General features: G+C 36.7%; 1 protein-coding gene across 1 annotated transcript in view; it reads left to right on the top strand.

The window, feature by feature from the left end:
- LOC145685857 (KRAB domain-containing protein 2-like) overlaps positions 1 to 26,592 on the top strand; it is a 110,668-nt gene that overhangs the window by 12,239 nt on the left and 71,837 nt on the right. The window lies entirely within an intron of this gene.

Below are 26,592 nucleotides of genomic sequence, written 5' to 3'. Positions count from 1 at the left end.
ACAAAAGATTTCTATATCATTATTACACATGTGCAGACATGATATTATCAAATATCAAATATTAAGTGAGCTCAAAAGTCTGCAAAATATTACAATATTAATTCATTAATAAATGATAAATTTAGCTTTAAGAGCTGTTATACTTGAGGCCTTAGCAGGAGACTGCCTGAAGAAATTACTTCTTCAGAGAGACTTGAATTATTCAAAAGGTAAAGAACTTACATTTAACGTTAGGAGGTCTCTCTCTCAGCTCGATGTTAACCATCATCGTCGAAGCTTCAAAGTCCAATTGCAAGTCGCAAGATGACGGAGTAGCGAAGACAAGAGAATGATGGAGATTAAGATAAATAGTTCCAAAATTTTAAGCTTTTATACTAGTTTGAGAGAGCGAAAACAACCTGTACGTAATCAGTTCTTGTAACTTATTTTCGTTGTGGATTTTCTTTTTGAAAGTTGTTTGTCTTATGACGTCTAACGTTATTTTCTTTCGTATAACACTGATGAAATGTTTTTTAATTATACACTCATATACAGAAGTTTCGTTTTTAATATTTCAATAAATTAATTAAACATGACACTAGGTCTCTGTTGTTTTAATACCATGCATATTACCCGTATATGTATACGATTTTCGTGAAGGAAATAACGTAGAACCAAACAATCTTGAGACTTTTGCTTAAAGACAATGGCATACGAAAGGGGGTTTCTGGATTTCAGCCCTTTCGTGAACAATATAGTATGAAAAACATTTACACATTATTAACTTATGTGTACAAAAATGCTGAAACGATATGAGCTTTAGACCTTCAACTCAACTCTTGTTGAAATTCTGTGCATGCTACTGCATAGAGATAATATCTCGAACTCTATGTACGGAACTAACATACCAAACAAATCGCCAATTACATTCCTATCAACTTTCCATACAGAAAATTTTACGAATACTGTTTGTTGTTGCACGAAAACCATTTTATGATACGTAGAAACTTTGTATTCAGAATTTAGCAAAGGAAGAAAATAGAATACAGTTGTTTATAGAGATTTTGGACAGTGGCGGATGTAGAAGATAACAACTGGGGAGGCAGACAGAACCCAGTTTATAATAGGTATATCATGAGTTTACTATAAACTTTCAATAATATATATACAATGTAAATGAAATCTTTGAGTTTTACGTCCCACGGTTATTCCGGTTAGGCTAAAGGAGACGGCGATGATGAGAAATGAATGAAATGGTGGAATGAAGAAAGTGGGAGGAAACGGGAGAACCCCGAGAAAACCCACGCACACGGTGTTTGTCCACCACAAAGTTCACTTGGCGGGGGCTGGGATCGAACCCGGGATCCCAAGCACCAGAGGTGAACGCTCTATCACTGAGCCACCGCGGCCCCCTATATACAATGTAAATAATACCTTAAATTATTTTTGTCACTCAAAATAGTGGAAGTGGGAACTAAGCCTCCCGGCTTAAGGCTACTAGATCCACCACTGATTTTGGATGGATATATCTAAATGCAGATAGCAAGAAGGAGACTTTGAGAGAAAAACACCAGAAAATTTGCAGAAGAAAGTGCTTCCATGTATGGACTTTCGTTTGTCCTATAATTGTCCAATAGATCATAGGGATATGTTTACATTTTGATCAATATCTGGTAAATTGTTTGGCAACGCTATCCACCTCTGGTAAATGCAGTAAGAGTAAATTAGCATACTATCACGATTCTTCCATTGATTCATACAGTCAAATTCGGCGTTAATTCGATAACTGAAGTAAATTCGGACATCTAAACAACACAAGACGAAGATACGTATGAATTTTTAAGAAATCCCAATTATACAGTATATATAAATACTGTAGTATCGTTATCTATTTTTGCAATGCTGTCGAAGGGAAGCAAGATATGTAATAGAAAAACACTGAAAGTATCAACATTTGAAGCATTCTGAACATGAACTATCTTATATATTCGAACTTCGTCCATTTCTAATTAATAGTGTCGAGACCCGATGGCTCTGTGACTGAGCGTTTACCTCCGGTGTGTGGGGTCTCTGATTCGATCCCCGGTCGAGCAAGTTTGTGGTAAACAACATCGTAACCGTGGGGTTTTCTCGGGGCACTCCCGTTTCCTTCCACAATCTCATTCCACCAATTCTTCCGTCATCATTCACTTGCCTTAATCATTGTCTCCCTTAACCTAAAGGGCATAAACGCGGGACGTTAAACTCAAAGATTTCATTTCATTTCAGATTCTATCTTTACTTTTGCATTGTATACGTTAAAGAAACCACCAATTCTTAACAGTAACGCAAATACTTCTTATCTTAAAAAAAAAAAAAACGACTTAAATAGCGGGAAGTATGTCCGATTGTAAAAATAATTTTTGCAATCATGGTTATTATTAAATATCTTTACTCTCTGAAAATGGAGGCCAGAATTTTGCCAATCTTTGAAAACGTATGCGAAAGATAATAACTAATTCACACAGAAGATCACAGATTAAACTCGTTAGAAAACACAGCTCGATTCACAGTGGCGGATCTAGACCGGGGCCGGAGGCTGGGTCCCCCAGTTTTTTGAGTGACGAAAATAATTGAAGCTATTATTTATATATTTTCGAGAGTTTATAGTAAACTCATGATATACCTATCGTACACGGAGAAAAATGCATAATCCAGTCGGCATGTAAATGCTGTTTTTACCAGGTTACGCGGGTCACTACATTAAGTAATGTTGTTTCATCAGTAGTACGACCTACACCACCGTCCAGCAAAAATTTTGTATTATGGGACCACCATTTCAAATCTAGAATTAACGCCATACCCATTCCGACGGTGGTAACTTAGGTATATAATGTTGTTACTACCTTCCTACGAGTGTCCCCTCTTGGTTCTTTCTAAATCTGTGACTCCCTACCTTACGAGAGTAATAGTATTTAACACGAAATCAATCATGCGAATAACATTATCCAATCACAGCGAGTCTAGTTCGACGCCGAACTCCAGACTTGGCATGGTGTTCCCACCTGCTGTACTTTTATACATGAAATTACATTAGTTAAGGAGCGCACCCGCGTAAATACGAGGTATCCACACGGAAATCCTAGTCCTTTTTTTTCTCACAAGTAAACCTTACGTTTGGGTGAATCGAGTTGCTGACTGAGACACATATGATAAAGTAGTACTAAATGTGGTCAGTATTTCAGTGAAGTTGTAGGTGCGAAGCTCCAGGGGTTTAGGAGATACAGCTACCAGAACATCACATGGAAGTACAGGATAGTCTTCATACAGTTGGAGGTAAAAGCTCTGTAAGACCTCTTGTAACGACAAAAGGTGAATAACAAATATATGGGTACATATTAGGACTAAGGGGAAGTCATATAGTAAGGGTATACCTGACGGCGGCCATCTTGAAATCCGCCATTTTGAATTAAGGTTAAGTTTTTAAAATAGGAATAGGGTCATGTGATACATGATTTAAGGCGTAAATTTAATCAGAAGAACAATGGTGACGTTAATTTTGATTTACGCGCAATCGGTAAAAAGTTACAGGGAAATTAAATATTGTTGCAGCATATGTGTTAGTCCTTTACCCCACCTTGTAAATTTTGTGTTAATGATAATAATTAAATATAAAGCAGGTGGATAAATGTTAGGTCTATGGTAAGAGTTGCCTTGATAGCGGCCATGTTCAAATCCGCCATTTTGAATCAGACAAAAGTTTTAAACAAAACGCATTACATTGACACCTTATTAATAGCAAATTTTACCATAAATCCAACGGTATAACCATTTTTGCTTTATCATTAACCAGCATTTGTTATCGCATAAACAAGTTGCTAATTTAAGGAAAAATGACCAAAGTGGAATTTAGTCATAATTGAACTTGGGTCTTTCTTCCGGAAAAGTAATAAATTAGTACAATCAATATGTAGTTCAGAAAAGAGTGCATGACTTGCACAAATGCTCTGCTCACAGTGAACATACCTGACAAAAGCAATCGAGTTACACTTGACACATTTGTCGTTAACAATTCCGTCAAAGCAGTAGTCGTAAGGAGCGATCCATTTTATTTTGTGCTGGTTAATGATAAAGCAAAAATGGTTATACCGTTGGATTTATGGTAAAATTTGCTATTAATAAGGTGTCAATGTAATGCGTTTTGTTTAAAACTTTTGTCTGATTCAAAATGGCGGATTTGAACATGGCCGCTATCAAGGCAACTCTTACCATAGACCTAACATTTATCCACCTGCTTTATATTTAATTATTATCATTAACACAAAATTTACAAGGTGGGGTAAAGGACTAACACATATGCTGCAACAATATTTAATTTCCCTGTAACTTTTTACCGATTGCGCGTAAATCAAAATTAACGTCACCATTGTTCTTCTGATTAAATTTACGCCTTAAATCATGTATCACATGACCCTATTCCTATTTTAAAAACTTAACCTTAATTCAAAATGGCGGATTTCAAGATGGCCGCCGTCAGGTATACCCTTACTATATGACTTCCCCTTAGTCCTAATATGTACCCATATATTTGTTATTCACCTTTTGTCGTTACAAGAGGTCTTACAGAGCTTTTACCTCCAACTGTATGAAGACTATCCTGTACTTCCATGTGATGTTCTGGTAGCTGTATCTCCTAAACCCCTGGAGCTTCGCACCTACAACTTCACTGAAATACTGACCACATTTAGTACTACTTTATCATATGTGTCTCAGTCAGCAACTCGATTCACCCAAACGTAAGGTTTACTTGTCAGTGTAGTTTGGGTTCTGGTTGCCCCTCCCCCGCCAGTTTTTATCTTCTAGATCCGCCGCTATCGATTCAGAAACATTTTTACATTTTCACAATTTCAACTTCTGTAACATAGGAACTTAGCAAAACCCCAATGAAAAGAAAAAAAATTACTCTATTGTCACATGTGTTAATTGTGGCGACTTTCTTCGACACGACAATTAGCGATGTAATATGAAAAAAATAAAATGAATTCCTGTCACAGTTGGATGAACATCAGTATCAGCAGCATCAGCAATTGAAGGGTTGAATTATAAAAAAAGGCTTTAAGTGCCATTTCTGTAAAGTTTTTTTTTTTTTTTTTTCAAAGAAGCGTGTACGTACCACCGCCAACTTTTTCATAATGTATTACAACTATGTTAAACATTGCTAATAAAATTTCCATAAATGAATTCAAGCGTTCAATAACTATGCAGCGAAGAAAGACAAAAAAAAGTTTTTCTCCGAGTTTTTACAATTTTTGGTTGCAGGCACTTAGAGCCTTTTTTTAAAATCCCACTCTTCAATTATGCAGAAGAAGAACGTAGTTTTGGCAACATTTGATTTCAAAGAAATGTACAAACATACTCAATATGCGAGTACAAGCAGAGATGAACCGAACTCAGGGTCTTCCGACGTGCAAAACTATGGAACACAGGCTATGTTGCCGAGCTGAGATTTCCTTGGCCGATCTCGGTTATCAAATATAACGATCTTAACCCATTAACGCCGTGCGTGATCATATGATCACAGCAGTTAGTATTTATGAAAATAAGCCTTGTATAACATACTTTCAGTGGTTTCTTTACGCTTTGTGTGTTGACTACTAGGAGAAGGTTCTGTTAACGATATACAGACAAAACAAATTCCACATTGCGGCGTGAATGTAACCTAGAGGTACAGATACCCGCAACGCGCCAGAAATACAAGAAAAATGGCATCGTCCTCGCAGTAAGTATTAAAATACAATCTTATATCTTATTTTTTCAAGTTATTTTCGGCTGGCTTATGTTTTAGAGATGTCAAAAGTTGTTACAGATTACATTTCACTCATCTGAAAATATTTGGGTCATGGCCATTGACGTTTTCCATCAGTGTGATCATATGAACACGCAAGGCGTTTAAGTAGCTTCTTCTCTCTTACGTATGTACATATAGGTGTCAATAATACAGTACAATTTTGCAGGTATATCAATTGAGAACAGTGTGTACATGCTTTCAATTGACTTACTCTATTCTTTTTATTATTATTATTATTATTATTATTATTATTATTTTGCAACTCCTGTTACTGGTAATTGTTTGGTTTTCCCTTTAGATACACAGGTCTTTCACTTCAACAAATTCTTGATATTTTAAAATCGGATGACGTGCATGACATGCAAGACATGCTGAACCTCCGAAACCTAACGTCTTTTAGGATGAAGATTCGGGAAAGGGGGATGGAAATGGAGAAAATTACAGGGCGCCAACTTACCATTCATGCTGAAGTTGTTTTTACAGATAATACTCGACTTGGTGAAGATGATGTAAAAACTCTGTCGTTACAACTGCATTACGTGTAACGGAGTTCAACCTGTTTTTAATGAGGAAAATTTCCAAAATGAAAATAGAAAGTACTCGTTCGTATGAATTCGGAGAATATTAGCAAGCACATGAAACTTACTGATCAAATGGACCAGGATATCTCATATTATAGAATTAGAATCACGTCCAAAATATGGTGGTGGGCGCCTCTCTCTTGGATGATTGATGTATCGCAGGAATCGCATGGCTAATGTTGAGAAAAGCCAGAATAGGCATCTCACACTTAGAATTTGCAAGTCATATTGTAGAAACTTATTTGCAAAATTATAAAGCCATTCTATTAGATGCAGGGCTTCCAGATATTTCTGAGTCCAGTGGTCAACAACACCATGTAAGGAATGACGTTTGTCTTTATGGGAAAAACAATTAGTTGTTCGGTCTAAGCGTAAACGTTGTGCAAGTACACTGTGTTCAAACACAGTACCTACGAAATGTTTCAAATGGAGCATGGGTTTGTGCGCCTAGCATTTTTTTTTCAATTTCCATAAAGTCCCATAGATATTGGGCTCCATAACCTGACAATTCCATAGTCCAAATACTGTGTTTATATTTGTCTTCTAAAGTGTAACAATTTCTAAGAAAATAAATGTCTCTTTTCTTTTCCATATGTGATAATAATTTAACAGGGCATCCACTTAATCATGATATACGAAAGTACTTAAACGCCTAGCGTGTTCATATGATCACGGGGCACCCCAACAAAACCGCTTACGTCACGAACTCAAAATTTCTCGTAAATGGTCTTTACACCTAAATAACTCAAAATTACAAATTTCACCGAAAATAAAAACAAAAAATAATTTCGGCGTTAATGGGTTAATCCTCAGACGATGAGCTACTTGCCTACCATATTTATTTTAGATCCGGAAAGTAGTTACCGAGAAATTAAGTATCACATACAATCCGAGCTCAGCTGTCTCTGGCCAAGATTAGCTACCAAATATAGCCATCCTTATTTCCTAGACCATGTGCTACTTGTCCACTGAATTTGATTCAGATCCGGCCTGTACCTATTGTCCGTTCACTCTAGGATGGAAAATTGTTTACAAACAACAATTGTAGTGCGAGCGTCAAAACCTTGTTTCTCACCCCTACACAGTTAATTCATGGTTGCCAGGCACATGAATCGCCGAACCGAATGTACCTACTTCTGCATAGTCGTGGACGAAGTGCTACTACATAAATTGCTGCTTTTGAGATGACTGAGATATTAACGTTATGACAAATCGAGTTAGTTATTATGTAATACAATCGTACATAAAATGCACGCTCAATTTTGTACGTGTTCTTGTTCGAAAGTGTGCGAAAACCTTGTACGCCTGGCAATATTGGAAGATGGCAGTTTGTGTTGTAAACAATAAACACACAGAGAGAAGACCGTTAGGTTCGCTGGACAACGTTGTTTTCATGATAAGGCGACAGAAACATATTGTACTGATTGTAAACAAAGGCTGGGAATTTCGATGCGAGTATAGGTGGAAATATTCTCACCACATATTGCCTGTTGGTGAAGGTTTGCAATGTTGCAAACTGCTAAGTTTAGAATTTCATACTAATTGAACGAGCTTTGAGGATTAGTATGATGCAATAATTATATAGCTACTAACAACCATAGACTTAAAGTATTAGGAAATAAACCATGCTGCTGTAAGAAGGATATAATACACATTGAATTACGTGTTCAAAGTACAGTATAAAGCGAATTTTAACATTTAAACATTTTAAAGTTGTACACATTTGCCCTGTTTGGGTGACCTTACCAGACACTGTGCAACACAAAAAAAAGCATTAAAATAGGTAGATCGAGCGTGGACATGAACCCGGCTCTGGCCGGTATTCCTGATTAAGGTTTTCCTCAGTCCCACGAGATGAATGCCTAGATGGTAGCTTCTGTAAGGCAGGGGCGGATGCAGGACGGACTTCTGGGGGGCGGTGGGTTTTAATACTGCTACTTAGAGCTACTTTTAAGAGCTCCAAACTCTGGGATTGGGTTTTATTTAAATATGTAAAATGAGAAAGTTTCCTTTCCTGGGAGGGGGGGGGGCAATCGCCACGATCGCCCCCTGGATCCGCCACTGCTGTAAGGTCAGAATTGGGCCAAACACTGCGGCCCCAGAATTGGCTGGAAATATATTCCTTCAGAATATTATGTTGCCAACACTTCCACAAATATTATCGTGGTGGGTTCCAATATCCGTTTTTCGTTTATATGTGCTTAAATTCATTATGAAGTAAATGTAGAAGTGTTTCTTTCATTCTCTTTTTTTCTTTCTTCTCATCTTTCTCATCCTCGCTCTCCTTTCCCCACCTCCTTAAAATTTGAATACTATCCTCCTGTAAGATTGTTTCTCTCCACAGCCCAAGGTTTAAAGAGACCAACCTGATATAGTTAACTATTAGCAGAATTGTACCAATAAATTCACATTAGAGGCAGCGCCGTAACTTAGATTTTTTTTCTGGGGGCAAGCATTGATACGTGTATTTGGGCCTCCTGGAAAAAGTTGATTTTCTCATTCTTGGGCCCCTCTCTTTCTATCTTTCTCTTACTATTTATGCCCCCCCCCGGAGCCTGTGGGTCCTCCTTCTCGACAAGGTCTGCAGGGCCGTTACTTACGCCCCTGGGCCCGTTCCATACATGACAAATTAATTAAGGGGACAATATTGACAAATCTCAAAGCCATATGAATAAATGTTATTTCTAGGGCCCCTAATAATAGACGTTTCTTACTGAAGTGGGCCCACGGCTCACTTTTATTTACCTTTTGTGCGCTGCTTTATGTAATGCAATGAAACTGTTTGATGCTTCATTTATAATTTCATGTTCGTATTGTATATGGATTAAGAAAATTTTGTCTCCAAATGGCCCCTTCGAACGGCGGGGAACCTCCCTGGGTGGCAGTTGCCCCTCGACTGCCCCATACAAGTTACGGTCCTGATTAGAGAAAAAGTAAACTCTTTCGAAATTTACGCAACTTGCAAATACCAAACCCTACTATTGCTAAAATTGATGAGTTAGTGCCACTGTTACCACTGCTATAAGGGGAAAGTAGGGGAAGGACTGCTAAGATTCGCTGGCCAGTTTTTGTGTCAAAACAGCGCCAAGCTACAGTAAACAGACAATACCAAGAGATAAAGTTTATATACAAGTCGAGCCAAGTCGAACCCAGCCGAGTCGAACTGGTCCCTGGCCGAATCAACACCAAATATATTGAGTTTTATTCCTTATACGTGGGCCACTTGCCCACCAAATACGGTTCAGATCCGGCCTGTAGTTCCATGAAATAAAGTCTACACAGAAGTCGAACCCAGCCGAGTTAAATCTGTCTTTGGCCGAATCAGCACCAAATATAGCGATTTTATTCTTTTGGTAATGGGCTACTTGCCTACCAAATATGGTTCAGATTCGGCCTATAGTTACCAAGAAATAAAGTACCACACACACACACACACAAACACACACAAACACACAGAGAGACCTGGAGTGAAATTATAAGTTCCCGTATGTTTATACCAGGAGCTAACAATGGTTATGATTTGCACTGAAAGAGATAATTTTAACTTTTCAAAAGGAGAAGACTGAATAATAAATTGCTTTAAGATAATTTGATAATAAAGACTATCTGGATGGAAACAAGTTTGAGAATTTCGAGGGGGTGACTCCCAATATACCTCCTTTAGAGTATGGTGTTGGTAAGAGATATGGTGAAGGGTGTAGCCACGGGAGAAGAGTGGCAAATTCTCCTTTCACACCTAAGGATCTTTTGACCCCTCAAATGGGACTTTCATCTGTTTTATTAAACTCATTTAATACAATAAATGAAGAACGTTTATAATGGAAAGAATAATATATAAAAAATAAAATAAAATAAATCACACCAATACAAAAATAATTCAGCGGTATAGAAGCAAAACCTGCTAAATCCATTTTTAAATTTTGACTAGGTTTTGCTTCTATACCCCTGAATTAAAAAAAAAAAAAAAAACTGAAATTAATCATACCCCTTTGTATTCTGATTTGCTTATTGCACACATACACTAGAGGTCTGCACGGACCGGAATTATTAGCCTGGGCCCGGCCCGACCCGTGAATTTATGATATGAGGCCCGATCCGAGTCCGAAATATGTTTTAGCCTTTAGGCTCGAGCCCGGCCCGAGCTCGTGTGATATCAAATGAGCCCCTAATATGCCTGGATTACAGATACTTAATAATTAACGCAAAATTGTATTTTTATTTACAACTATTAGAGGTTTAATTTTGCAGTTTGAAAGCTTACATGATTCTGAGAGAATAACGAAATACGGATTATCGTTTACACTTACTAACTGTAAGAATTCTCAAAAGAAAATGGCCATTTATATAAATTCCGTCTCCCTTAGCCTCGGTGCATAATCGTGCAACTCTAAACTAAATATTTCATTTCATTTCATTTACATAAAATCTCATGAAATTGAAATATGAATGATAGTAATATTTCTTTTTAATAAAAAGTCAATATGTGCAAATTCTTGCGGAAATGGATGTCTAATGAACTCACTGAGATAGTTCTCAAAGCAATCATTGTCAATTATTGCTGTGAAGAAAAAGAATGGAATTCACACTCTGACTCCTCAGAACTTTCACTCACAGATAAGCTAAGCATATTTGTTTCTGTTGTTTGTAGTTTTTCTCTCCACTACATAGTTAGTTTACACTCAATTGCAGAATGATATAATCAGATTTTTAGTGTGAGTGTTTCAAGTTACCAATTTAAGTGTGCTTTAAAAGTTCTCTCTTCTCTGCAAAGAACGGTCCGATAAATATCGTTGCACAATATATCTACAAAGTTAGGCCCGAAAAGGACCGAGAAATATAGTTGTATATTTAAAAATTTACGACTCGAGCCCGGCTCGAACCCGAGGTGATTTATGCTTTGTAAGCCCGAGCTCGAGCCCGTGCAGACTCTAACACAGTTACGAATTTATTAGTACAGTGTTCCCCACAAAAAAACAGGTAATTTGGATTTTCTACAATAGGAGCGATTGCATGTGCAATAATATGTTATGTGCAGTTGTATAGTTTTGTGCTGTTCCATTGTATATATTACGTATGTGCACCCAGATGTTCCAAGACATTAACACAGTTATGAGTGATCACGAATGGACATGGCAACAAGATTGTGCGAAGGCCCATACAGATACCGTGACATGGATAAGAATTAATACTCCTGACTTCATCGAACCTAATGACTGGCCGTCTAAAAGTGCAGATCTCAACGTGATGGATTATTGCATTTGGGGTATACTGCTACAGAAGGTTCAAGAACACAGGAGAAATATCACAAACATTGATGGCCTGAAAGCTGTACTGACAGACGCCTGGAACAACGTTACACTTCAAACTATCCAAAATGCCATCGGAAATTGGTTACAACGTCTACGCCGCTGTGTGGAAGCCAAAGGGAATCATTTTGAGCACTTGCATTGATTATGAACATCCAAGTGACAGTGTCAGTAAAATATAAATAAAAATACGTGTGTCTACCTCATATTACAGAATCTGCAATAAATTTTCTACTTTTTTGTGGGGCACCCTGTATATATTGTATAACAGTGTCTGAGTTTGTTTCTTATTTTTACTTGGAATTTTTTAAACCAACTATACCCACATAAACGCAGTCCACCAAATGGACTCTCCCATAAACCCGTTTTTATTTCCTTATAAATAGTTTATTCGCACATTTCCCAGAACCTGCATTATTCGAGTATAATGAGGTGTTAAGATTTTTTTTTTTTTTTAAAGGAACATACTGAAAATATAATAACAATACCTACACACCTATACGTGCAATATGATAATATTCTGAAAGAAGCGTTTTGGTTTGCCTTTAGTATTTAGAAAGCCCCGCCTTCTGAAAAGGTCATGTCCTCTCCCCGAACAACTCGCTGACCATACCATTCGGTATGAGATAAACGTTAGAGATTATATTTAAAACTTTTTCTGCAAAAAGTATCGATTTGGATATGTCTGAGTTTTGTACGTTCCAAACCCTTCAACTGTTCCTATGCTTTCTTTTTATAAATAGACCTGCTGCTCACGCACAAACATCAGTATAGGAAGAAAAAACTATTCATGTCCAGATACCATTAACACAATCGCTTTGCAGAATGCTAAAAAAGCAGGAAAGAATGCGTAAGTATTGTATCAGCATATTTATGTATATATAGTTCGTAATGTAGGCCACTTTGAAGAGTGTATTAAGCTGGATTATCTCATGCGGCACAATGGATGTTTTCTTAGAAATCACATCAGGCAGTTCAAATGGATTGACATCACACATAAACAGAATTTCAACACAGCGTGGACGACGAAGCTGCATAATTGATTTGTGTTGTCTGGTCTCTGACTTGAGAAAGACAAGCGAGAATTGTTTACGTGCTTTGCGTGAGAACAAGAGAGCAAGAACAGCAAGAAATCTGGGCCTGTTTCACAAAAAATACTGTAATCCCAGTCCAGAACTGATAAATATTTTATAGTTGGATATATCATAAAGTTACAACTTCGTATGGAGATATACGAGGTAACTGCATTAGTATTAGTATTTATAAGTAACTATTGCTATTGTTCTAATATTTCTTATTATATTCAGGGAAGGAAGCACCGTGGGGTAGAGTGCTTACCTTTGGTGTGTGAGGTGCCTGGTTCGATACCCGGCCAAGCAAGTTTGTGGTAACATCATGTCTATAGAGTTTTCTCGTAGTAATCTCGTCTCCTTCCATATTGTCATTCCACCAATTCTCTCATCATCATTCACTTGCTTTAATCACGCGTCTCCCTTAGCCTAAAGGGCATAATCGTAAGACGTTAAACTGAAAGAAAGATTATATTTAGGGTCATACGTAGGGGTTACATGCACAGGACCGACACGGCGTAGGATCGACACGGCATAGGATCGACACGGCGTAGGATCGACACGGCATAGGATCGACACGGCGTAGGATCGACACGGCATAGGATCGACACGGCACAGAACCGAAACGGCACAGGATCGACGGCATAGGATCGACAGCAGAACTTTCATACGATCGAAATAATAAAAAATACATTATTTTATAATTACGCAATATTAAGTAACAATTATTTTCTCAAGGATATATAGGAGAGAACCGTCATACGATCGAAACGGCATAGGAACGAAACGGCGTAGGATCGACACGGCATAGGACCGAAACGGCACAGGGCCGACACGGCACAGGATCGACGCGGCACAGGATCGACACGGCATAGGATCGACACGGCACAGGATCGACATTCTGTAGGGTGGTCAACACTTTCTGAAAATATCAATATCGCATATCCCTCACCTTGAATTTGTGGATATAAAAAATTGTAAGGATAAATAATTCTAAATGGTATATTTTTAAAAAAATTATATATATATATATATATATATATATATATATATATATATATATATATATATACAAATTGTATAAAAATATTGTGCGTAATATATCCATGCCGTAATAAATACACCTATAATTTTGTGATATTAAAAAAAATACGCTAAATAACTCCAATAGTTGATTCGAGGTTTTCAATACCGAATAAATAATATTATTTGTCTGATATTTTTATAATGCTGTAATTTTTTATGTATACTAAGTTGAAGTATGTACATGTAACTGCAATTTTAAAACTGTAGGCTTAGAATTTGCGTTTGGATTTTTTTTTTTAAGCGAAGCAATGCACCAATGTTAAGTTGCCTCCTTTCAAATTTCGAATTGAAATCGGAAGCCAATCGTTTGTTTTTCGTTTGTTATTGACTTTTTTGAAGAAAAATAGTAAAAATCGTATCTTTCTTAAAACATAAAGAGATGTTTACAAAATAAAGTTGGTATATGGCCAAATTTACCCTTGTTCCTCCACTTAAAATTTTGATTGAAAATCAAAATCAATTGTTTGATATGCGTATGCTACTAATTATTTTGAAAAAGAATAGTCTGTTTCGAAAAACATAAAGAGTCTTTTCAAGAGAAATGGGTGATGGAATTTCATATTGGCTCCACTTTAAAATCTCGAATCAAAACCGAAGCCAAGCGTTTCTTATTGGTTGTTTTTAAGAGCAAATCGCTTGTTTCGAAAAAATAGAGAAAGAGATTTACAAAATAAATTTAGAATGTGATCAAATTCAATCTGATTCCTTTACTTACAAATTTCGATTCAAGACCAAAATCAATCGTTTGATATGGATTTGTTGTTGCTTGTTTGGAAGAAAAGTAATTTGATTCGAAAAACATAAGAATATAATTAAGAAATAATGTTGATGAAGGTGATTTGTTTCGGGGCGGTTTGCTTATTTTGAAGAAAAAATCACTTGTTTCAAAACAACCAGTAAAATATATCTATTTCCAGGATACATTTGGTGGTCAACTTCATACTGTTTTTTCTGCTTTTAAATATCGATTCAATACTCAAGCTAATAACATGTTTTCCTTTCTTATTGATTGATTTGAAGAGGAAATAGTTTGTTTTGAAAATTATTAAGAGTCATTTACAAAATAAGGTTGGGTGGGCCAACTTTTTGGTGGTATTTCAAATTTCGATTTAAAATCAAACTCAATCATTTATTTTTCGTTCGTTATTGATTGTTTTGAAGAAAAACTAAGAACCATTAAAGAAATTTTTATAGTAAAGGTGGTCACCTTCACAGGGTTCCTGCACTTCAAATTTCGTTCAAAGCATAAAACGGTTAAAATAATAAGAGAAACACAATCAGTACTCTACGCAAATGTTTAGGGGGTTCAGGGGCTTTAGGAACACAAGTTTATATAATATCAAGTGTTTATATATATAAACGTGCTAATATGATAAACGTGCTTAATTTTGCATAATACCTTGCTCAAGGGGGGTTTCAAAGTCCTTAATCCCTTTACTTCAGTACGCCACTAAACATCAATTATAAGTCATTCGTTATCCAAATTGTACTTCTTGTACTGATTCAATCCTTAATTTTAAAGTTCAAAATTATATGAGCACTTATTATGCTATTGGAAAAGAGCACATATTTTATGACAGTGCAAGGTAGTTTCTTGTTTTAACAATTGAAAGAAAGGAAAACACCAATAAAAGTAATAATAATACCTGACACGAATTCCGATAGTAAATCATATTTTATTATCTTATTTGAAACTTTGAGAAAATTGAAGCTCTACACCGAATACAAATTGGATAATAAGCAATGCTTTATAATTGCTTGATACATTTCAAATTGAGAACAAAGAGAGTGACACTGTTTAAAAGAAAGATTGGATAAAAACAAGAATTTTAGGAATGATCTAAAAAATGGATCAAAGTATTATGATCTTGGCTAATATTAATTTTTGGATCAGTTACCATAAAATATTCGAACGGTCTCTAAATCGAGTTTTCTCCAGATATGTAGTTCTCCAGGTATAAGGAGTACAAGAAAAATTTCGATTAATTAAATATTTTGGATTTTTTTTATAACGGGCCACAAAATTTTTGGACGGTCCCTAAATCGACTTTTCATATTTTTTACGCAATAAGCATATCACACTGAGTTAAGTGATATCTTGGGTTGGGTTACACTATATGTAGTTCTCCATATATAAGACATACAATAAAATTATTGATTGAATGAAATATATTGGACTTTTTGGATCAGGGGCTACAAACGTTTGGACGGTCCCTAAATCAAGGTTTCGTATTACTTTCGGAATAAGCACATCATGCTGAGTTAAGTGATAGTTTTGGTTTGGCTGCACTATATGTAGTTCTTCAGATATAAGACGTACAAGATTTTTTTTTTTATTGAATGAAATATATTAGATTTTTTGGATCAAGAGCAACAGAATTTTTGAATGGCCCCTAAATCGAGCTTTCGTTTTATTCAGGCACTAAGCACATCATACTGAGTTCAGTCATAGTTTAGGTTTGGGTACACTATATGTTGTTCTCCAGATATAAAGCCTACAAGAAATTTATTGTCTGAAATATATTGGATCTTTTGATCCAATAATAGTCCTTCATCCTCCATTTATACATTAAGCAAGTAACAGTATAACGTGTACATTACGTGATACACTTTGTATTTTATGGTGTGATGTTTAATAATAAATTATTAACAGAATACCCGTTCTTCGCACGGGGAGAATAGTTTCATTTTGAGCATAAAGGGCAATGGAATCTGAGTATGGATTTAAACTGCATCGGGAGTGTTACTGTTCGTCTGAGTGACTCCAAATACTATTTCATCGACACTAATATCGGTATTATTTTTTATCATTATATATATAGTGTGTAACTTCATTAATGTAATGAACGTCTGGAGGTGATTCCTGGACTCGGAAGAAGAATTTAAATGAAACGAAGTCTTTAGCTTATCATAATTATAACTTCTATGCCAATGGTAACGGATGATCAATCAACGGCTTCCTGTTCAACTTAAGAGTGTGTAAAAATGAGAAAAAAATAACTTTGATCCAGAGTAGGTTTATAACGACTGTGCATAAGACAGTCAGGGGAAAAAGATCATGTACGATGAACTAGAGTATAAGGGATTCTTCACATAACAACAGTGATTCCCACAAATTATGTGAATATAATTTGAGCCAAAGTAAGCTAGATTAAAAGATTTCCTCCCCGTAATGCGTAAATCCGTGGAAGATAATAACTACGAGTACAGAAGGAATGAAATTCGACGATACTCAAGGTGTTGCGCGTATTGCACAAGGAAAGAAAGAAATACAATTTCAAATTATCGATTTATTCTGTTTCGTACAAGGTAGGATAACTGTGAAATACTCAGAGGTACCTTGTACAGTATTTGCGCAATGCAGTATGTGTACACGAGACAGCTATGAAGAATAACAGTTCACAGTCTGATATTGTCGACCGTTGACCGCATTGCAAAGATGACATCGGCGAAGCAAATTTTTCCGCCTGTGATCAAGCACATCTGAAATTTCGTAGATGATTGCCGCAGCTATATTACATCGAGCTACAAGTTCTTCGACTGTCGTGGCCGGAGTTTCATACGTATCCCCGAAATAAAAAATCAAGCAGCGTGAGGTAGAATGAACGAGGTTGTCATAACACGTTTTTCTCTCCCAATCTGGGAATGTTTCATTTAGGTAAGTCTGCATATTCCTGTCAAAATGTGCAGGTGTACTATCATACTGAAATCACATCTGCTGTCTTATGTTCAAGGGCATATGTTCTATCAATTTTGGGAGACAATTACGTAAAAATAAAAGATACGTACTCCCACACAGGCAGACCGATAATAAATAAGATCCTACCACAAAATTATCCACCACACCACACCAAATTTCTGCTGCTGATCGTTTACTAGAGTTGCATGTGGGTTTTTACGCCATACACATGATAGTTTCAAGACGGTTTTGATCATTCGACGTACGCTGCCTTCAAGTTCAGCTGTCCATATGGGGCTATTTCCTCCGATTTCACGTACGAGAAACCGAAGGGACCCCTCTCTCAAAGTCGAATATGGAGGCGTGGAAAAATACAAGGAAAGTTACTCTCTTTTGAGGGCGACGGTCACGATGTAAACGCCTCACTTCTGGGCTATTGCCCTTTGCTACTCCATAAATGAGTTGCATATCTGCCAGCTCGTGGACAGGGTAATCTTCCATCGCGCAGGCGTGTACAGGTTAACACAATCAATTTTACTTAAACACCAACGTCTACTCTTTTACACGACCTTAAATACCTGGACACAACCCTCTACCGTTGAACACAACATTTCCCATCCTGTTATACAGCAATTACACGTGTAACAGTAGAGCATCTGACTATGTATATCACTCACAAGTTGCGTAGATGCTTATTACAACTCAGCCATGCTAACTGAAGCCATTCCACAATAAAACTTCAAGACAGCCTTCTGTAAGCCACTCGCAATTGGCACACAAGGGACGATAGTTCCGTAGGTATTCCTCCGTGTAGGTATTCCATACAGCTCTAAGGTATGTACATTAGAATGTCGAAAAAAGACTATCCTTTTTTTAAAATGTACTTTCAACGAGCTTCCTTTGAGAAAATTTCTTCGGCAATGATAAAATCAAAATGTAAGTGGTCTACACTAGGATAGTATTTTGGTATATTCACAATAGCAATGAAGTTTTTCATAGCTCAGGGAAAAGTTGAGGTTTGCCAACTCGAAGGAAGGGGAAAACGCCATCAAAAGTATTCCTGGGAGAAGATTCATCTAACGGATAAATCAAGTATACTATTCCAGCGCACTTCTTGGTATCGTTATGCAACGTGTACAACATCCCTTGTTTCCCCACTTTTGTTGCTTCTGTGCACAGAAGTACCATATTCCACGGAATTACATATTACGAGGAAGAAACCGTTTAATGCAGCTTACTTTTGCCCCATATCTATTCACACAATATTTTGAATCCCTGGGTCATGTGGAGAATTCCTTGTACACTCGTTCATCACATATGATCTTTGCATTTTTCGATGTTATATTTATTTACATGCCGCCTGACTGTCCTATGCACAGTCGTTTTAAACCTAAACTGGATCAAAGTTATTTTTCCTTTTTCACACACTCTTGGACAGGAAGCCGTTCATTTATCATCCGTTACCATTAGCCTAGAAGATATAAGTGTGATACGTTAAAGACTTTGTTCCATTTAAAATCTTCTTCCGAGACGTCATTATGTACTGAGACAAAATAAATGAATCACACATGTGTATCTCTCTTTCTTTCGAATTCTGAGTGTTCTTCTAACTTGAACGATACACTATTATTTTTTAATGTTAAATCTTGTACTTGATTGATCATTTCTTCATTCAACGTTTGATAAAATACTCAAAGGAATACTCCAGTTTCTTTGGAAGTCATCCTTGCATCGTCACTGTACACTAATCGAATCTACGACTAAAACAATGGACATTCTTTTGCCCGACTTCAATCCGACGTTTTGTTCATGAGTTATGGCGGTTTATACATTTTTCCGACAAATTTTCGGGTGTTACACCCAGGTTGTTGTATAATTTTTGTTTTATTTCGGTGTCAGGAATCACCTAACGACGTTTGTTATATTAATTAAGTTACACCCTATATATATACGGGCGCCATTTTATGTATTAAAAAAACCAAAAATGAAAATGAAATGAAATCTTTAAGTTTTACGTCCCACGGTTATGCCGGTTAGGCTAAAGGAGACGGTGATAATGAGAGATGAGTGAAATGGTGGAATGAAGAAAGTGGGAGGAAACGGGAGAACCCCGGGAAAACCCACGAGCACGGTGTTTGTCCACCACAAAGTTCACTTGGCGGAGGCTGGGATCGAACCCGGGACCTCAAGCACCAGAGGTGAACGCTCTACCACTGAGCCACCGCGCCCCCCTAAAAAAAAACAAATTTGTTTAGTAACGTAAATAGCTAAACTATGAAAACGTATTTACTAGAGAAACACTTTTTAGTTCTTGTAATAATTTTCTCTCAAACAAACTGAAGGTAAATATATACCAATAAATCAATACAGCTATATTTTAGAAAATGAAATGAAATCTTTGAGTTTTACGTCCCACGGTTATGCCGGTTAGGCTGAAGGAGACGGTGATTATGAGAAAGGAATGAAATGGTGGAATGAAGAAAGTGGGAGGAAACGGGAGAACCCCGAGAATATCCACGCACACGGCGTTTATCGACCACAAAGTTCACTTGGCGGGAGCAGGGTTTGAACCCGAGACCCCATGCACCAGGGGTGAACGCTCTACCACTGACCCACCGCGGCTCCAGCTATATTTTAGAAATACAATAGGCACTGATTTTTCGAAGACTGCTCTAATACATAGGAACAATCAAATTTGTAAATAGAGAGTTTTCTTTTTAAATAAAACAAACTGAATTGCTTAAACTGCGCTATATCGATTGGTTTCAGCATCTGATTTTTTTAAAAATAAATAATTAGCAGCACGAAAAATTCCTATATTATCTTCGAAAATAGACCTACATGTTAATTGCTTTACTGGCTTTATACATTTTTTTTTTTTTGAAAAAGTGATTGTAGGGGAAGATGGGGCTAGTTGCAACAATTTTCAGGTCTGTTTTTTTACTCGAAAATTATTATAGATATAAAAACTATATTGAGTGTACTAAAAGGTACATGCCTTAACTACATACCAAAAAAAGAGAAGTGCAAAACATCGAACGGCAGTTTTGATAGCATCCACTTTTTGAACTAAGTCCGACTGTTGACACTTGCCCCACCCATGGGGTAAATTGCAACATCATCTGGGGTAAGTTGCAACAATCGGACTTGATTCAGAAATTTAATGCTATCAAATCTACAGCTTGAACATCGCTTCACTCATTTTCACTGTGGCAGTCAATGTCTATAATCTATACAGATGTATTAATAGTACGGATTTCTCTCGGAACACGACCAATGAGACCACTTCTCACAACACTGTACCCAGTCTTCTTCTGTATCCTGTTCTTCGTACGGTTCTTCAGAAACCAAACAGACGACTTGAGAATAAATTCTTCTCAGCTGATGATTTTACGTTTTCGGTAGCTTTTAGATGCTTCTTTTTCATTTCGAAAGTACTTTTTTCTAGAGTGTCTGTAAGAATAGCACATCTCTTCCTTTTCCGAGCTGTCAGTTTTCTAGTTCCAGATTTTGGATAGAACCATACATGTTCAGGAGATCATCTGAAGGATTCTACACTATCTTCTTAGATGCATTTGCAGGTGATCCATGAAGCTCACTTTGACCTGCAGTCTGAAGTTCTAACTGAGAAGATGAAAGGAAACAACTACTACTAGGCACTGCAAGCAATAAGCCATCACTGTTGTCCTATAATAATAATAATAATAATAATAATAATAATAATAATAATAATAATAATAATAATAATAATAATGGAATAATAATAATACTCTTAGTTTTATTACCAACAACAATTGTTCATATAACAATGCTTAACCGCAAAAATTTCTATTTCAATGGCATGCGGCATGTTGCAACAGATGTTGCAAGTTACCCCATCGAAATATTTATATATAAAAGCTTTCCTCCCCACTAAATAGCAGGTAACATGGGAACAGAAATATAATGTCATTGTACTTCAACTGTTATACTATTTGGGTACTACATCTTACTTATTATTACATATATGTAAGGAGTAGTTAGTGCTCTCAAATGGGTCAGGTCGGGTCGGGTCAACTCGCGTCGGGTTGTCGTGTCGGGTCAGTCGGGTCAGCTCAAGTCGGGTTGTCGTGTCGGGTCAGCTCGGGTCGGGTTGTCGGATCGGGGTCAATCGGGTCAGCTCGGGTCGGTTTGTCGGGTCGGGTCAATCGTGTCAGCTCGGGTCGGGTTGTCGGGTCAGGCCAATCGGGTCGGGTTATCGGGTCTGGTCAATAGGGTCAGCTCGGGTCGGGTTGTCGGGTCGGGTTAGTCGGGTCGAGTTGTAGAGTCGGGTCAGCTCGGGTCGGGTTGTCGGGTCAGGTCAATCGGATCGGATCACTGGTCGGGTCGGGTCAGTCAATTCTAGTCACGGGTCGGGTCGGGTCGGTCTTGAACCCGACCCGACCCGTTGAGAGCACTAGGTATAGTAAAGAAAGAAATGGTACCAGGTTATGCGTACGCTGATGATGTAAATTTAATAGGGGATGATGGGAGAACAATAGAAAGAAATGCAAAGGTCTTATTAAACGCTTGCAGGACAAGGGTTTAGAAGTAAATGCAGAGAAAACTAAATACATGGAAGTGGGTTGGGAACGTAATACGGCCAATTATGAATGCGTTAAAATATTAAATAATACTTCTGATAAAGTGGATACTTTCAAATATCTAGGATAACGAAAATCATTTTCACGAAGAAATTAAATGTCAACTAAAACAGGGAATTAGTGTTATTATTCAGTTCAAAATCTCTTGTCGTCGCGAATTCAGTCGAGGAGTTTGAGGCTTAAAATATATAAAACAGTAATCATACCTGTTGTTCTGTATGGTTTCGAAACATGGTCGCTTACTCTGAGGGAAGAACATAGACTGAAAGTATTTGAGAACAAGATGCTCAGACGAATATTGGGACCCAAGAGGAATGGCGGAAACTTCATAACGAGGAACTACATAAATTATACGGCTTACCAAACATTGTTAGGATCATTAACTCTAGGAGGCTTAGGTGGGCAGGACATATAGCCAGGCAGGGGTGAATTCAGGGGGTGGCCCGGGGGAATCTCCCCCCGAAGAAAGTTCATCCCCCCCGGAGAAATTCAAAAAAAAATTCAGTCACAAAATGTAGAAATTTGCTTTTCTTTTCGTGCACGTGCAGACAAAATCCGATCTCTCAATATACATATAAATGACGCAGACCCATTCTATATAAGTATTAAGCATATAACATGTAAGATAGAATACCAAATAGCAGCGGCGGCTGGTACTAATGTTGCATGGTTGTGCAACCGGACATTTTTTTAATACTTAAAATATTTTTAAGTATTAAAGTAGTGTGTCAGTGAAAAATAAACCTTTGATCTTGAGCGCAAAACAGTATTGATGCATTTCTGAAAAAAAGTCAATTAAAAAACGGAAAGAAAGAGATGATTTACATTTCCAGTGGCAGCCAACGTTGTCACTGGAAGCAGTAACATTGAGCATATGGCAGCGAGCTCCTATTTCTTAACATGGAGAAGTGGATTTATTCTTGCATCGCTCCTATCTTCCCGTATTGCTCTCTTGCGATTGCATTTTCTCCCGCAACTGGTCAGCTTCTGTAATAGTTACGGATTCCTCCGCTTAGCAGCGCTTGACTCAATTGATAGGGTGAGAGAGATACAGAGAATCTTTATTAAGCCTATTACTAATATTACATATTAATATTAGCAATAATAATAATGATAACTAAATTCATGGCGCAACAGCCTTTAGAAGGCATGGACTTATGGCACTCATTTCTGTGGGGTAATGTGTTTATAGGTCTGCACGGGCTCGGGCTACTATGATAACCGTAATGGGGCTAGCCATACTGAGAGCTTTATACAGTTCTACCTGAGTTAGAGCGGCAACGCCGGAATCTGGTTACAATGAAGGATTTATGGTAGGGACAAGTAAACCCTTAGATCTTTACTTACTATATATATATATATATATATATATATATATATATATATATATATATATATATATATATATATATATATATATATATATATATATATATAGATAGATAGATAGATAGATAGATAGATATAGATATAGATAGATAGATAGATAGATAGATAGATAGATAGATAGATAGATATCGAGTGTTGAAAAATAAGTGTTACAACTCTTGAGAGGTGACTCCTGCCACTGAGACAAGAAAAAAAGTTCTCTTGAACTTTCGGCTATCGGACATAGTTTCGGATCTACAAAGCGTGGAAAAATGAGTTTCGGACGCCAATAGTTCGGAAACTAACCAACATAAAGAGGGCGGGTAAAAAATTCACTGAAGAAGTCATACCTGCTCCATTGAATTTTGCACGTTTCACAATCCTACCATGCACGCGCAAGGGTTCCCCAAAGGAACGTAGGGAGTCCCGGATAATCTTCCAAGTGAAACTTGGTCTAAATGGATATGAATTGATAAGCTTGTACCAGGTAACAATAATTCGTTTGTATTAAGTCGATATCTGGAACAAATATAAAATGGCGGACACCATGCCCGTTGTGTGTGGTTGCATAATCGCCAGGTATGGATGCCGGACAACAGTGATGTTCTGAGTATTAAGTATAGCGAATTTGTACTCAAATGCTCTACAAAGACATCTGCAATGTCGGTAGAGCATAACAGTGAAGCAGGGTGATTCAAATGTGGGGAAACACTTTACGAAAAATCCCCAGAATGCACTCATACTCAGTAAACGTGAGTTCAAATCGTCGGAAATGTAAGGATTAGCATCAAGAACATGAAAGCCATTGCCAATTCATCAATAATATTCCCTCAAACTGATGCCATGTGATGTGCACGGTTGCATACCAATAAGGATGCGATAACTGAAGCCAAGTTACTTTACATATATATGATTGTTATTAGTAAGAAGATAAATAAGAAAATAATCAGGCAGTATATTATAAGGAAAGAACATTAATGATCATAACGAAGAATTAGGTATAGAATGCACGATACGTATGATATAGTAATGGGCGTGAATGATGTGGCGAGATGCATACACAGGACAACACGTGGGTGATATTAGTTAGACAAATGAGCTTATCTTTAGCCTAGAGGCTGCTCTATTCAATGATGAAAATGAATGAGTCCCATGTTAGTAAATAATGGTAATCACTGTGCTGGAAATGATGGGTGAATGAGAGGAAGATGTTCATGAATGACGTAATCGGCGATGATAAGTAAAGAGGGATCTAACGGTGGTAGATTATAGGAGCGAAAGTGGAGAATGATAGTAACGGTGAGGTGTTGGGTGAAATGCTAAATAACGCATTGTATCCTGAAGTAAAGGATGTCGGTTTTCCAAACGTCTGGTGATATATGTTAGCCGAAGTTTTCCAAGAAAGTATTGTAAGGTCGGAAAGGTAATTTGGCGGAGTGTGCAATTAAAACAGTTATCGTGGAATATGAAAAGAACACGAGAAGCTGACTTCCAATACGAGGCCGAAACGTGTAAGTAGCCAGTAATGAAATTTAATGCATAAATGATATATTTACTCTTAAAACAATTCTAAGCGATATAGCCCAAGGCTTATCCTATGTCTGGCGTGTTATTTCAAATCATTTTGCTAATATGATAATCTTTGTAAGTCAAACAAAATATCTATTATTATTTTAAACTCTGTTAAACTAACCTTTGTGACACACAGAGTTTGACCCTGGTTTAGCAGATACACAGTAGTGACCAACAGATTCCCTTTTGTTGTATGTATACCTTATGTAAATAAACTATCATCATCATTATATATTTTCTCTCTTATTCCATTTTGCAATTGTTAAATAAGATTAACAAAAGGTTGTAAGAACTAATAGCGTTATATTAACAAAGGTTCACCAAGTAGTTTATAAAATAATATCGTCCTTATTTGTAATGGAATTGCAGGGGCTTATCGCCCAGCCTTGTTAGGAAGAAGAAGCATATACAGTTTATTGCATTGCAGATAGCATACCCTACAGGGAAATAAAATCATAGGTCACACTCTATCACTGTACTACCAAACCAAACTAGTAATATTCCAAGACAAGAACCATTGTCTTGTTCTAAAAATAACACTAGACTAGTAAGTGATAACACAATACGTGTACAGAAACCAATACATAGTCATTCAGGGTATAGCCAGCAAGTTTTTCTAGAGGGCCTTCATTTTTACAAACTAAAAACAAATCAAAAGTTTCTTTCAAGATTATGAAAGAATTAATAACACATAGATACATATGTATTTCAGAAGTACATATTATTATTATTATTATTATTATTATTATTATTATTATTATTATTATTATTATTATTATTATTATATTATTGTTATTATTATTATTATTGTTATTAATATTTAGTAGTAGTAGTAGTAGTAGTAGTAGTAGTATAGTAGTAGTAGTAGAAGTAGTATATTTCATATATGCTACATTTCTGAGACTTGAGTCTTGATAGTACGTGAAGTTTAAATCAAAGGTTATGTTACGGACGGCAAATGATGGCTTAACACCAAAAACATATTCTGGCCGGGACCGGAGGTTAGTCTGTTTTATGTTTATTAAACGTGTTTAATAATTACAGCAAATAAAATATGTTTATAATAGAATGTGAAAGAATACAGTTTTAAAAGAATTAAACTACGTCAACATGTTAAAATAATTAAAAGAACCTAATTAATCAGCCACTTTGTACTCTCGTTTGCTTAACTGGATGAACCGAGGCCTAAAGGAAAAAGAGTTTTCTGCCCAAATCTCATAAGCAGTGGGATATTTTAATATTATAGAAACTGACCCTCCTTTCGCTTAGAAGTGTAATTTTCAAGACGCTGAAACATATAGTATTTTATTACTTTTAGTTAAAAGTTCAAATGCCGAGTTTCACGCATCTAGCTTAAACAAATCCTTCCTTAATTTATTTACATATTTTCTGAGTAAGTAATGGGGAAATCGAACATAAAAAAATGTGCTCCCTTTGCTCTTTCCCTTTTATGTGTTCAATTTTCAATTTTCAGTTTTTTTTTTTTTTTTTAATAGGAAAGC

This window comes from Thermobia domestica, chromosome 5 (genome assembly GCF_964235325.1).
Source record: "Thermobia domestica chromosome 5, izTheDome1.hap1.1, whole genome shotgun sequence".
Lineage (NCBI taxonomy): Eukaryota > Metazoa > Arthropoda > Insecta > Zygentoma > Lepismatidae > Thermobia > Thermobia domestica.
The sequence above is the reverse complement of the archived record's forward strand: the minus strand, read 5'-3'. Positions and strand labels throughout refer to the sequence as shown.